Source organism: Myotis lucifugus, unplaced genomic scaffold (assembly GCF_000147115.1).
Source record: "Myotis lucifugus unplaced genomic scaffold, Myoluc2.0 scaffold_30, whole genome shotgun sequence".
NCBI lineage: Eukaryota > Metazoa > Chordata > Mammalia > Chiroptera > Vespertilionidae > Myotis > Myotis lucifugus.
Genome location: NW_005871078.1, coordinates 5,027,023 through 5,040,031, shown reverse-complemented (window position 1 = coordinate 5,040,031; position 13,009 = coordinate 5,027,023). Strand labels below are relative to the sequence as shown.

Below are 13,009 nucleotides of genomic sequence, written 5' to 3'. Positions count from 1 at the left end.
CTATCTCCCTTCCTTTCTGAAATCAATAAAAATATATTTAAAAAAGAAATGTTTAGATAAACTGGACTGATAATGATTTTTAAAATACTGCTTCAGATATATAAAGAATCTAAACCCCACAGAAATGTTAAGAAAAAGAGACCTATTCCAAACTTATTTGTAAAACCAATCTTATGGTGATCTAGATTCTTAAAGTTTCCTGTTATTTCATATGGATTACAATTATCAATCTTCCTTGCTAATTAGTTCATACCATTTCATTCTGTGGTCTTAAACCACCTAAGTGACTACTTGGATGTTCTTTATTATATAGGAGAGTTACCAATTCATAGTCTCCATGTTCTCCCTTCAGCTGATTACTAAAGGCACTACTGATATTAACAAATAATTTGTCTTAAAAATGTTCATGTGAAATTTGGCTCTTACAGTGGATGTACAAAAATCATCCTCTCCTCATCTGCACTTATTCCTAATTTTGTATTCCAAAGTAGGAACCTCAATTTCTTTGAACTAAATAGAAAGAAACTTGCCACTACCCTTTCCAATTCATTCCTCCCTAAAGAAAAATCCTTTGGAATTGGAGAACTGAGCATATAGAATTCTGCCCATCGTTTTTCTTTTCTTTTGGGCCTGCCAGCATGCACAGAGGATACATTTGGCTCAAGTCCTTCTGCTATGTGGTGAGTATACTGAGATCAGGATCCAGGAATGTCTTCTAGAAATAGGTCTGAGGAAGTCTATCTTCCTCTCTATCTCTACTATCTGGTCTATATGGTTAAAAGACAGCTACCCTTGGTGCCCCCAAGGCATAGAATTGCTGTTGCTAAGAAGCCTCATGTGACTCCATATCTAAATCCCACTAGGTACTCTTATTTTCAGTAGTTTGATCTTTAGTGCTCCGCTGCAGAATCAAAGATATTAGGAGCTACTCATAATTTATTTCTTCTTTCATGTACACAATCACAAACACCCCCCATTTTTCTTACCAATTTATACAGAGCAAGTCAGTAATGGTCAAAATGTTAATTTAATCCCAAAGTGATAGAATCTCAAGTTCTAATGGTAATAGAGATAGAATAAGAATGAACATACCTGTAAGATAAACCCAATATTTATTTCTTCTGATTGGGGGTAGTGTAAGCTACATGGGAGAGTTAAAAAGTTTTATTTATTTTTCTCATTGTTGGCATTGGGAACTTCATTGATAGAAGCATGTGCACAAATGCTGAGCAAACAAAGGGGTTGACTGTATTCTCAGGTAAGAGCACACCCATTTCATTGTCTCCAATGTTCCCCTGGTGTAACAAGGGATGGTAGGAGAAAGCACTTTTCCTTGACAGCTAGAATTCTGGATGTGCTTTGGTTTTCCCCACGACATTTACTCAGAAAAGGTTTGGAACGTGGAAATGAGATGGGGACCATCTTACATGGCTGTGGCAGTTAGCAATGGTCTGACAGTGACAGTGTGTGATGGGATATGAGGCCGTTATGATGTTGGCAGTCATGGCAGAAGCTCCAATCCTAGTTTCCCACCTCAGATCACAACTCGTGTTGTGACCTGGAAACCAATTGTCCTTGAAAGCCCCAGGCTCGCATCTCTTCTACCTTTCCAGCAACTTTGTAAAGACTTTTATTCCCTCTATTGAATCTCTGCTAGAGATATCTAACATGCTTTCTATTTCCTGCCTGTAACATTTCTTGATATAGTATAACACTAGCTATAGGACATTGAGGAAACCCCAGTCTCCTCACTGTGAAGTGCTGATTATGATATATTATGAGGTCCTTTCAGAATTAGAGAGAAAGTATGCAAAGTGCTGAGCTCCAATAAATTCTCAATAAAGAATTGCTGTTTTCACCAACCCTCATTAGTAATACATTTTTCTTTGAGTGTAAAGTACATGACCACTTCATAAATGCTGTTATATTGCTAGATCAAGAAGAATGCTACAGATGATTATAATTTTGTATTATGGTCATTTCCACACATTATAATTAAACAAAGCTATGGTTCCCTGGAGTATATTAAGATATTTTCTTTGAAGTTTGTGTGATAATTTCTTGTCCCTCTACCTAGCATGTAATCCAATTATAAATCAGATTGGAGAGATGATAAGATTTCTGATTTTTATAGGGATGACCATTCAGCACTCCTTTGTTCATAAGAAGATTCTGACTGAGTGAAAAAGGAGATGAAAACCTTTTATGCTATTTATAGATTTGGAATTTTCCCTCTGGTGATTTATGCAACATAGATTTGTCACATTAGAGGCAAATGTCATTGAATTTATGCTTTGATTGTGCGTGTGTGTATATGTGTGGGTTGGATTCCATAAACAAAGAAATTTCCTAAATATATTATCCTGCAATATGGTAAAATCTGAAATTGAAAAGTGCAGCTTCTTAATCTTTAAAATAAGATTTCTGAGGGAGTGAAGTCTGCATTCCTCTGCCCTAAAGTAGGAAATAAAGAAAAGTCTCTGCAGGCTCCTGGGTGACCTTTGACAGGTATCACAGCAAAATGGCCTGGGCAGCAGCAGGATGTATTATTCAGAGGTTTGTGTGCTGCCAGGTGGAAATAATCACCAAAATAAACACCTCGGGTTTTAAAACCAGTGTTTGCCTTTTCATTGTGCTTACTCTGGCTCTGAGCGGTTGATTTGTTGGGTATCCCACCAAGTCAGGGTAAAAGGGTAGAGGAATGTTTGGGATGGGAGGAACTGTGACTAGTTCTAGGTCTCCCTTGGCTTACAAACGGATGCCATCTTTATAAACAAACCACAAAGGGTTTCACAAATTTACTTGTAAATATGTTGAAAGTCCTCATTTCAGGGGTTTTCTTTCTCTGCTCTTATTCTCTCTGAAAACTATGGATTCTTGAATTTCTGCAATCATCCAGTCCAACTGACAATTCTGACTTATTTGAGGATCAGTAAGAATCTGGGGCTCAGCTCTTTGGTTGGAACACATTACTGATGAGGCCTACCAGGGTCCAGAAGTCATGATCTGCAGATGTAGCGATGACTTTACGCACCCCAGCAATTTACAGAACGTGCCAGAGAGTCAATAGTAAACAGAATTTTATATGAAGCAAAATTGTACTTTAAAAGTCAGAGAAAAATTAAGGCATTGTTAGATAAACAAAAGATAAGGGAGTTTGTTACCTGTCCTGCAAAAAACGTCGAAAGGAGTCCTGCAGGTTGCCAAGAAAGAACAGTAAACAGAAACTCAAAGCTGTATGAAGAAATTATGGTCTCACCCTGGCTAGTTTGGCTCAGTGGATACAGGGTCGGCCTGTAGACTGAAGGGTCCCGGGTTCAATTCCAGTCAGGGGCACATGCCCAGGTTGCAAGAGGCAGCTGATCAATGATTCTCTCTCATCATTGATGTTTCTCTCTCTCTCTCCCTCTCCTTTCCTCTCTGAAATCAATAAAAATATATTTTAAGAAAAGAAACCATGGTCTCAATAAAGGTAAATACATAGGGGATTATAACTACTAGCATTATTGTAACTTTAGCTTGTAATTCTACTTTGGATTTTCTCAGTATCTAAGAGACAAATACATTTTTTAAATCATTAGTTTAAAAGCTAGTAATACTATAAATTTGCTTTGTAACTTCACTTTTTGTCTTTTACCAAAAATTTTCCTTTTGAAACCAAAGTATTAAAAATTTTTATAGTCTATGTTTTGGACACAAATGTATAACATTGTAAATTTGTGGCATCAATAACTGAATGTGATTGAGGCTAGAGAGGTATAGGTACAAAGTTTTGCATGCTATAGAGGTTAAGCTGGTTTAAATTCAAATTAGAGTATTCTAGTTTAGCATGTTAAATGTAAGCCCCATGATAACCACAAATAAAATTGTTATAAAATATACACAAAAGGAAATAAGAAGGGAATTAAAACATTTCAGTATAAAAATGAAATAAACACAAAAGAAGAGAGAAATTCAGGGATTGAGAAACAACAATAGTACAAGACATTGAGAAAATAAATAGCAAAATGACAAAGGTCTCTTCTCATCAATAATTACTTTAAATTTAAATGAATTAAACTATTAATCAAAAGATAGAGATTGGCAGAATAAATTAATAAAGCATGATCCAACTATGCGCTGTCCACATGAGACTCACTTTCAACCCAAAGAAAAAAATATGTTGAAAGTGAAAGGATGGAAATAGATATTTCATGCAAATAGTAGTCAAAAGAGATCAGGGAAGGATATACTAACAAACTAGACATTAAGTCAAAAAAAGTGTACAAGAGAACAAGACCCACATTATATACTATTCAATACATCAAGTAGATATAGCAATTATAAATATTTGCACACCTAATAACAGACCATCAAAATATAAAGAGCAAAAATGGACAAAATTGAAGGGAGGAAGCTCTATAATGATAGTTGGAGGCTTCAATACATTACTGTCAATAACGGATAGACAAATAGATAGAAGATTAAAAGGAAATAAAAAGACCTAACACAATAAAACAAGTAGATCTAACAGATATATACAGATCGCTCTACCCTAAAACAACAGAAGACATCATCTTCTCAAGTGCCCATGGGACAGTTTCCAGTATAGACTTTATGTTAAGACATAAATTAAGTCTCAATAGATTTAAAAAGATAGATCATACAAAATGAGTTCTCAAAACACAAAAGAATGAAATTAGAAATCAATAACAAAAGGAAAACAGGAAAATTTACAACTAATGGATAAAGAAGAAATTACAAAGGAAATTTAAAAATACTTAGAGATGAATGAAAATAAAAATACAACTACCAAGACTTAGGGGACACAATAAAAGTAATGCTAAAAAATTTTATAGCTATATGTATTTACATTAAAAAGATATTAATAAACAACCTAAATTTATAACTCAGGAATCTAAAAAGAGAAGAACAAGCTACACCTAAAGATAGCAAAATAAAGGAAATAATAAAGATTAGAGAAGAGATAAATCATATAGAAAATTTTTAAAAATTGTGAAAATCAACAAAACCAATAACTAGTTCTGTATAAAGATTGACAACATTGACAAACCTTTAGCTAGATAGACTAAGAAAAAGATAAAAACCCCAATTACAAAAGTCAGAAATGAATGTGGGACAGTGCTACTGATTCTACAGAAATAAAAAGGGTTACAAAAGAGTACGATTGTACATCAACACCTTGGGTAACTTAGATGAAATGGACAAATTCCTAGAAACACAATACATATCAAGACTGAATCATGAAGAAACAGAAACTCTGATTAGAACTATAACTAATAAGGAGATTAAGTGGTGAAAGCAGGGGTTATTGCCTTGCTTCTGACTTAGAGGAAAAGTATTTTACCATTGAGTCTGGTGCTCTCGATGGGTTTTTCATAAGTAGATTTTATTATTTTAAGGTTAATTCTATCTATCCCTAATTTGTTAAGTTTTTTATTATTAAAGGACATTGAATTTTATCAAATGCTCTTCTGCATCAATTGAGATGATCATGAGATTTTTAGCCTTCACTAGGAGATACATAGAATGCATCTAATTTCACTTACCCATTTTTTGAACTTCTTCAATCTAAAAACTAATAATAGCATTTAATATTAGCAAATTATTAGCCATTAACTTCTTTTGGACTATTATTTTTCCAACCTTCTCTGGAATTTCAATTACTGTCTGTTAGATTCCCACTCACTATCTTTCATGTCTATAAGTATTTTATCTCTTTATCTCACCCTACTTTGTTCTGTATAAACAATTAAATCTATTTTCTAATTTATTATCCCTATTCAGTTGAGGTTAATGTTCCATATAATATGTTCTTGTGTTCTTAATTTTGATAATTATGTTTGTCATTCTGAAATATTTTATTTGGCTCTGTTCCGTATTTAGTTTTTGTTTGCTTTTTATTGTCATACTGCTTCCATTGTGGGTTTTGTACCTTCTTGTATTTTTAAAAATAATTTTAAATACTAATACCAATTAGTCATATTTAGACCATTTTTATCCCTAGTTTTTTAAATGTTAATTTTCACATTTGCTTCATTTGTTGACTCTTTTTGCATTGTTCTTAAATTTTATGTATAGTTTGACCTTTTTATTTTTTTATTTTTATTTTTATTTTTTTTAAAATATATTTTATTGATTTTTTACAGAGAGGAAGGGAGAGAGATAGAGAGTTAGAAACATCGATGAGAGAGAAACATCGATCAGCCACCTCCTGCACATCTCCTACTGGGGATGTGCCCGCAACCCAGGTATATGCCCTTGACCAGAATTGAACCTGGGACCTTTCAGTCCGCAGGCCGATGCTCTATCCACTGAGCCAAACCGGTTTTGGCAAGTTTGACCTTTTTAAAAATTGTAATGTCATCTCCAGGAAGGGTGTATTTTTCTTTTCTTTTTTTTTTTAACATACAACAAATTTATTTAGCATAGTCAGCCCCAACATCCAGCACAAAAAGTTTACAGAGGATAGAAAGTACATTAATAAAGCCAGTCTTTATCAAGAGGAAACAGAACAGGGCTGCCAAATACGTCCTACATGCCAGGTATGCCCAGTGGAATCTTTCCATACCCATCCTGAGACCTCTCCGATCCTAATGATTACCTCGGCTGTTCTTACCCACCTGGTGGTCTGTATCTGCCACAAAAAGTTCCCAATAACCTTCCCAGCCTCCTGTGAGCACTGCTGGTCCCAGTGGGGATGGCTAATCAGCGAGGACACCTTCCAGGCTTTTCTCATCTCAGTGGTCAGTGAAAAGCTGAGATGGCAGAAGGAGGAAAAGGACAGCGCCCAGGCAGAGCTCAATGCCTTGAAACGGACAGAGGAGGACCTGAAACAGGGTCATCAGAAACTCGAAGAGATGGTTATCTGTTTAGATCAAGAAGCAGCTGAGGTTGATAAAAACATAGAACTTTTGAGAAAGAAGGATGAACTCAGCTCTGCTCTGGAGAAAATGGACAATCAGTCTGAAAACAACGATATTGATGAAGTTATCATTCCCACAGCTCCACTATATAAGCAGATCCTAAATCTGTACATAGAGGAAAATGCTATTGAAGACTCTACCTTTTACCTGGGAGGAGCCTTGAGGCAGAGAGTAATAGACCTGGATGTCTTCTTAAAGCATGTTTTCTGTCTGAGAGCACTAATGCAAAAAACAAGAAAGAATGTGGGTCTCAGTGACCTCTACTGCCTTCTCTGATAGCAGCTGGAGATTGAGCTCTTCTTAAAGCAGTCTCGCCTTCTCTTCCTTTCTCTGATCAGTAGGTGCCCAGAATAAGTTATTGCTGTTTATCATTTAAGCATGAAATATTTTTAATTAAAGGGTGGATTTTCTTTGTGGGAGTCTCATGTACTGTGGGCTGTAAATTCTGTTGGGACCAATGGTAATTTATGAATTTCAAGCAAATTACCTCATGAGTAGTAAACATTCAGAACTAAGAGCATCTGATTTGTAATTCGGATTTTTATTTTACCCGGGTTACATTTTTTTTTCATTACAGATCTGGTAATTGGCATGTTTCCTGATGCTTCCCTCGATCTGTGGTTTTTCTAAGCCAGTTTCCACAGCCACCCAATTCCTTTTTTCTTTGCAGAGGGTTCCATTCCAGCTCAACACCTTATGTGAAGCCAAAACCACAGCTCCGTCGTAACATAAGCAACACTACTCCAGTCTGTCAACTTTACCCCAGGTCCCATACCTCTGAGCTTCTTTAATAAGGGCCTAAAGTTCTGTGGTAATGTTTCTCCTTGAGAAAATCCCATTTCTTTCTTCATGGTGAGTTTGGCTGTGTGTTTTCCTAATGTATTTTTCTCTTGGAATTTATTATTTTTCCTGTAGAAGTATGTCATTTGTAGGAGTTTTCTGGCAGTACAGAGCAAGAGAATAGTGTCAATGGAAATTTGCTAGATATAACCTCCTTTACCCAACTAGTAATAAATATAGATATATTTGCAAGTCATTGATATTCTAGTGTATCATTTTCACTAGCTTAAAACTATTTATTATACTTATGTGTCCTAACTTATCCAGCTACATTCTTATTTTGGTTGTTTTCCGTGTTTCTCTCCCATGATTTTTTTTTTCTCATAAAAATTGCATTATGTAATTTTTCATACATTCCATAAAAAGAAAATCAAAGGATATACATAAAATAATAACAAAGTAAAAAAAGAAATTTCTAGGAAATAAATAGCAGCAGTAAGTAAAGGGTTAATAAATGTAAGGGGGTACCAAAGTGTTCTTTTCTCGGTGACAATGTTTTAGCTACATCGAAAGGGTTTCTTTGCTTTTTTAGAAAGGTTTGTTGGTTTGTTTGTGACAGCTATGAATGGCCCAGAAAAATGAAAGAATCTTGTAATAAACCAGGACCAAATTTTTTTGCTGGCACTGTATCTTGAAATGTGACTGCTATGCTCTCAGAAAAACATTAATGTGATTGAACCATACATCACTTTCTCTATTTCTTGCTGCCTTCTTTCTACTTTGATATGCCCAGTGGATGGAAACTTACTGCATCCTGAGAAACACCACTTTCTCAGTCTTGGAAACATGTAGCAGTAATGATTAGGGCACCTTGGCTGAAACTATGGTTAACTTGGAACTAATTTCCCAACTGTTCATCACACCATAAAAACTTTGATAAGAGTTGCTTATCAAAGCTGGGGCAGTCTAGCACTCTTTACATCTTCCAGAACTCTCTTTTATCTCAGAAGCAATCTATTCCCATTAAACTGAGTGACATAGAACTATAGCTAAAAACTTCCAGAAGAAGCAAAATAAAATATTTTCTAAAAGATAAAACAAGCAACAGACTAACTGCAGGAAAAACAACACATAAACCAAGAATAATATACAATATTCAAGACAAAATTACTAAAATAAATGAGAGGAACAATTAGTTTTCTAATGCTAATTTTCCTGGGAGGAAAAATTAATGATATTCATTGGAAACCAACTCCATCCTCTTTACAATTAAGGTTTCTTTATAAACCAATAGTAAATCCAAGTACTTAATAGCATTTTTTTCCCTGCTCACTGTGGTGTCTATGAAGAGCAGATCTAAGATACTTTAAGTTGAAGGTAATGTACCTTTTCTCTATTTGAAGGTCCTAGTTTTATTCCCACAGATAATGGAAAGCTAAACTGCCTTCAGCTATCAGTTGGTTAACTGATTTGATTGTCTTTTAGTCCCACAAAATATTCGTGCTTACTTTCAAGTTTAATTAGGTCCCTATAGTGTTATGTGAAATAGAACACTCCTTAACCCATGGTACACATATAATTGAACCAAGCAGGACTGAGTCTTATAATTTTTATTTGGTCAATAGAGTTCAGATGGTTTAAGTGACTTGCCAGACTGTCACACTGTCCTTCCAGTTATTCAGGAAAGCCCTCATATGGGAGATAAATCCTGACCAATTTTGAAACACTAGAAACATGCACTTTAAAAGGAAAAGCATATCAGCATAACCAATGGACACAGACACTGGGGTGGTGGGAGCTTGCCTGGGTGGGAATGGCTTGTGGGGAGGGGGTGCAATTGGGGAAAAATGAGACATATCTAAAACTTTAGACAATAAAAAAGTGAAAAAAAAGAGGAAAAGCAGACTACTCTAAAAAGAAGAAATAAAATTTTATATTTTTATTATTATAATTATCAAAGGAAACTTTAAGAAAATGCACTTTAGGATCAGATTCTACTAGATCAGTATATGTTAAGTCATAAGATTTGAAGAAGTATGAGATCAGAGAGGTCTAATTTTACTCCTGAATGCACTTGGGGAAATTCTAAAAGTGCATCTACTATAGAGTTACCCAGAACACATTTTCTGAGAGCCTGATATTATTGTCTGAGATCAGGTATGGACACTGGAATACAAAATCAAAATAAAAAACTTGTCATTGATTCTACTGCACAGCCATCATGGAGAATCATTGACTCTGTCATTGCAGAAGACTGTGTTGGGGAGGCATAACTAAATCCACCCGGAAAGGATGGATAGAGTTTGGCTTGGTGGATAGAATAGCAGAGCAGAAATTACACATTTCAGGCCAGCATGAGGAAGGTGTCAACGTTTTTAATATCTATAATAATAAAAGCCTAGGTGGCCCTTGCACATGATGTCACCACAAGATGGTCACCACAAGATGGCCTCCACAAGATGGCTGCATGCACAGTGGAGGCGGGGCCCAGCGGCCGCTCTGTGTCGTGAGGCCTGGGGGTCCCACGGCTCCACGTGGGGTGGAGGAGGCAGGTCCTGTTGGAGGAGGTAGATCGTGGCAGGAGAGGGCAGTTGTGGGTGATCAGGCCTGCAGGGGAGGGCAGTTGGGGGCGATCAGGCCAGCAGGGGGGCAGTTATGGGGCAATCAGGCAGGCAGGCAGGTGAGCAGTTTAGGAGCCAGCGGTCCTGGATCGTGAGAGGGATCCCAGATTGGAGAGGGTGCAGGCCGGGCTGAGGGACCCCACCATCACCACCACCACCCCACCACCCTCACCCCCCCCCCCCACCGTACACCAATTTTGTGCACCGGGCCTCTAGTTTCCTTATAAAAAGCCATGCCAGTCACTTAGGAATTAGGAAAATTATGCGTACATATCCCATCACCAATTCCACTTCCATCTTTGATCTTGTTTAGATTTCTTGCTTTCCTCTGATTATTTATATTCATATTTTGTTCTTTTAGGGTCTTTCATGGAGCAGTTATCAGGGCCTCTATTTGATTTCTCCCTGCATCTGTCTCACCTCCTCATACTTCAATTATGTGTATACAGTCAATCCCAGCCAAATGTTATTTAATTCTGTACCCAACCTAAGTTCCCATGCTACTACAACCACCACCCACCATCCCCCTGCATCCAGGGAAATGGAATGCCCTAGCCCGTGGTAGGCAAACTGCGGCTCTTTGGCCCCTTGAGTGTGGCTCTTCCTAAGCCTTAGGAGTACCCTAATTAAGTTAATAACAATGTACCTACCTATATTGTTTAAGTTTAAAAAATGTGGCTCTCAAAAGAAATTTCAATCGTTGTACTGTTGATATTTGGCTCTGTTGACTAATGAGTTTGCCGACCACTGCAAAGCTTAATGGGTCTCCAACTCCTTTAGCCTAATTTATTTCATGTACATATTTTTCAAAATTATTTATTACTTCCAGCTTGTGGTACCCATTTTCTTTAGACATTATTTCACTTTTATCTGGATTACCTATCTCCATACTGTTCAAAGATTAGCTCCAAATTCTCGGTTAAGTTGTTCAGTGCAGATAGAGCTGATTGGGAAAATGCCAAAGTTGGTAGAGAAGCACTATAGATACAACCTCTACTCTCTGGTTGGCACTTTGAAGCCTTTCTTTATTAGATAGAATCTGATTTAAGCTCAAAATGACCCTATGACAATATCTACTATTTTCCAAAAGTACTTAGAATTTAGTTAACTGCTTATTTCAAGTAGTTTTTTTTTTTCTCAAAATTGCCTTTCTTGTAGATTCAGGTGATTTTATACTGACTCTTTTCCAAATGTGCTGTACATTAACTCTGAAATCTCTCCTCCAGAGCTTGGCCATATAATTATGTTGATTGCATTCGCACTTCTTTATTTCCAAAGTGCAGCAGGTAATTGTAGAGGTGCAGCTAGTCTATGCTAGGTTCAAGTTCATTTACTGTGCTAATAAAAGGTTTAACCCTTTGGTATTGGCAGCTAAGTAACTCTCTCTGCAGATATGCCTAAATTTTGTAGCATAAAAAAAACTCTTAGCACTGAGAGCTAAGTTAATATTCAAAACAGAATTACCAATGACATTTTTTTAAAGATTAAGATGCTCAGATTTGCTGCTTCCCTTTCACTTGCCACCAGACACACAGTCACTAAAGCAAACTTAATTAGAAAATAGAACATTTTATAGGACTACCAAACACAAGGAAAATCACATTTCAAATGGAAAATATTCTAGAGTCTATTAGGTATAGAAAATATGACATAGAATTTAAACAACAAGCATTTGCAAATTAATCATAGTTATAAGTGCTGAATACAAAAAATTATTTAAAAACAAAGCTATGAACTATTTGAACTTCCACATGCATGTGCTGTGCCCATGGAAGCAGATCCTGTATAGATAGGTGTTCACACTGGATGATCTGAGTTTGTATCAACATATAGTTTATCCTGTATTTTATTGCAGAAATCATCCAAAAGTATATGCACTAGAAGTTTTGACAATAAGCCCTAGGATCACAAATTATAAGTACCACAAAATTGGCAAATATGTTTCATAAAACTTTTGGATTTGCTTGTAGATCCAACTTGACATTCAGGAGTCTGAAACTTAAAAAAAACAAAAACTAGCTTGTCCTTCTTCTAATGGCCCAGTATCAAACTGTACTATCTTTAACCTGATTTTTTTTTAATTTAAAAAAGGGAAATAGAAAATGGAATAAGGGGAGAGTATAACCATATAAGACACTGAGCATATTAAAAAATGTCATTTTAATTAAAGAAGATTGCACTGATGTAGGGAAACACAGAGAGATTAAATTAAAAAATGGGACTAAATATGCTGTATGTGGACTTTAGCACATAAGTGTCAGTGGGAATGATGAACTATTCAATGAATATTATTGGGACAAATACCTAGATAGTAAATAAATCTGGTTCCCCTTGTCATCTATTATATCAAAATAATTTTTCCATGGTTGAAATGTTTAAATATTAAAAAATAAGTACTAGAGAGAGCAAAGAAAATAATCTTTAGGTAAAAAAAAAGTTCCTTCTACAAGAAAGAAAGAAATGGAAGCTATAAAGGAATAAAATTTTTTACTGCACAGTTTGAAAGTTATGTAGAGCAAAATACCATAAAAATTTTTTTAATCTAGAAAAATTAACTGCACATATATAGATAAAGCACAACTTCTCTTCCTATATAAAGAACTCTTCAAATTAACAATAGCTCCACAATTTCACATCTAGGGATTTATCCTAGATATGCAAACATAAATGTGTGAATTAAGT

At 35.8% G+C, this 13,009-nt stretch overlaps 1 pseudogene; it reads left to right on the top strand.

Annotated features, from left to right (window-relative positions):
• Positions 1 to 3,020: 3,020 nt before the first annotated feature.
• LOC102434901 lies at positions 3,021 to 7,202 on the top strand (annotated as a pseudogene).
• The last annotated feature ends 5,807 nt before the right edge of the window (positions 7,203 to 13,009 follow it).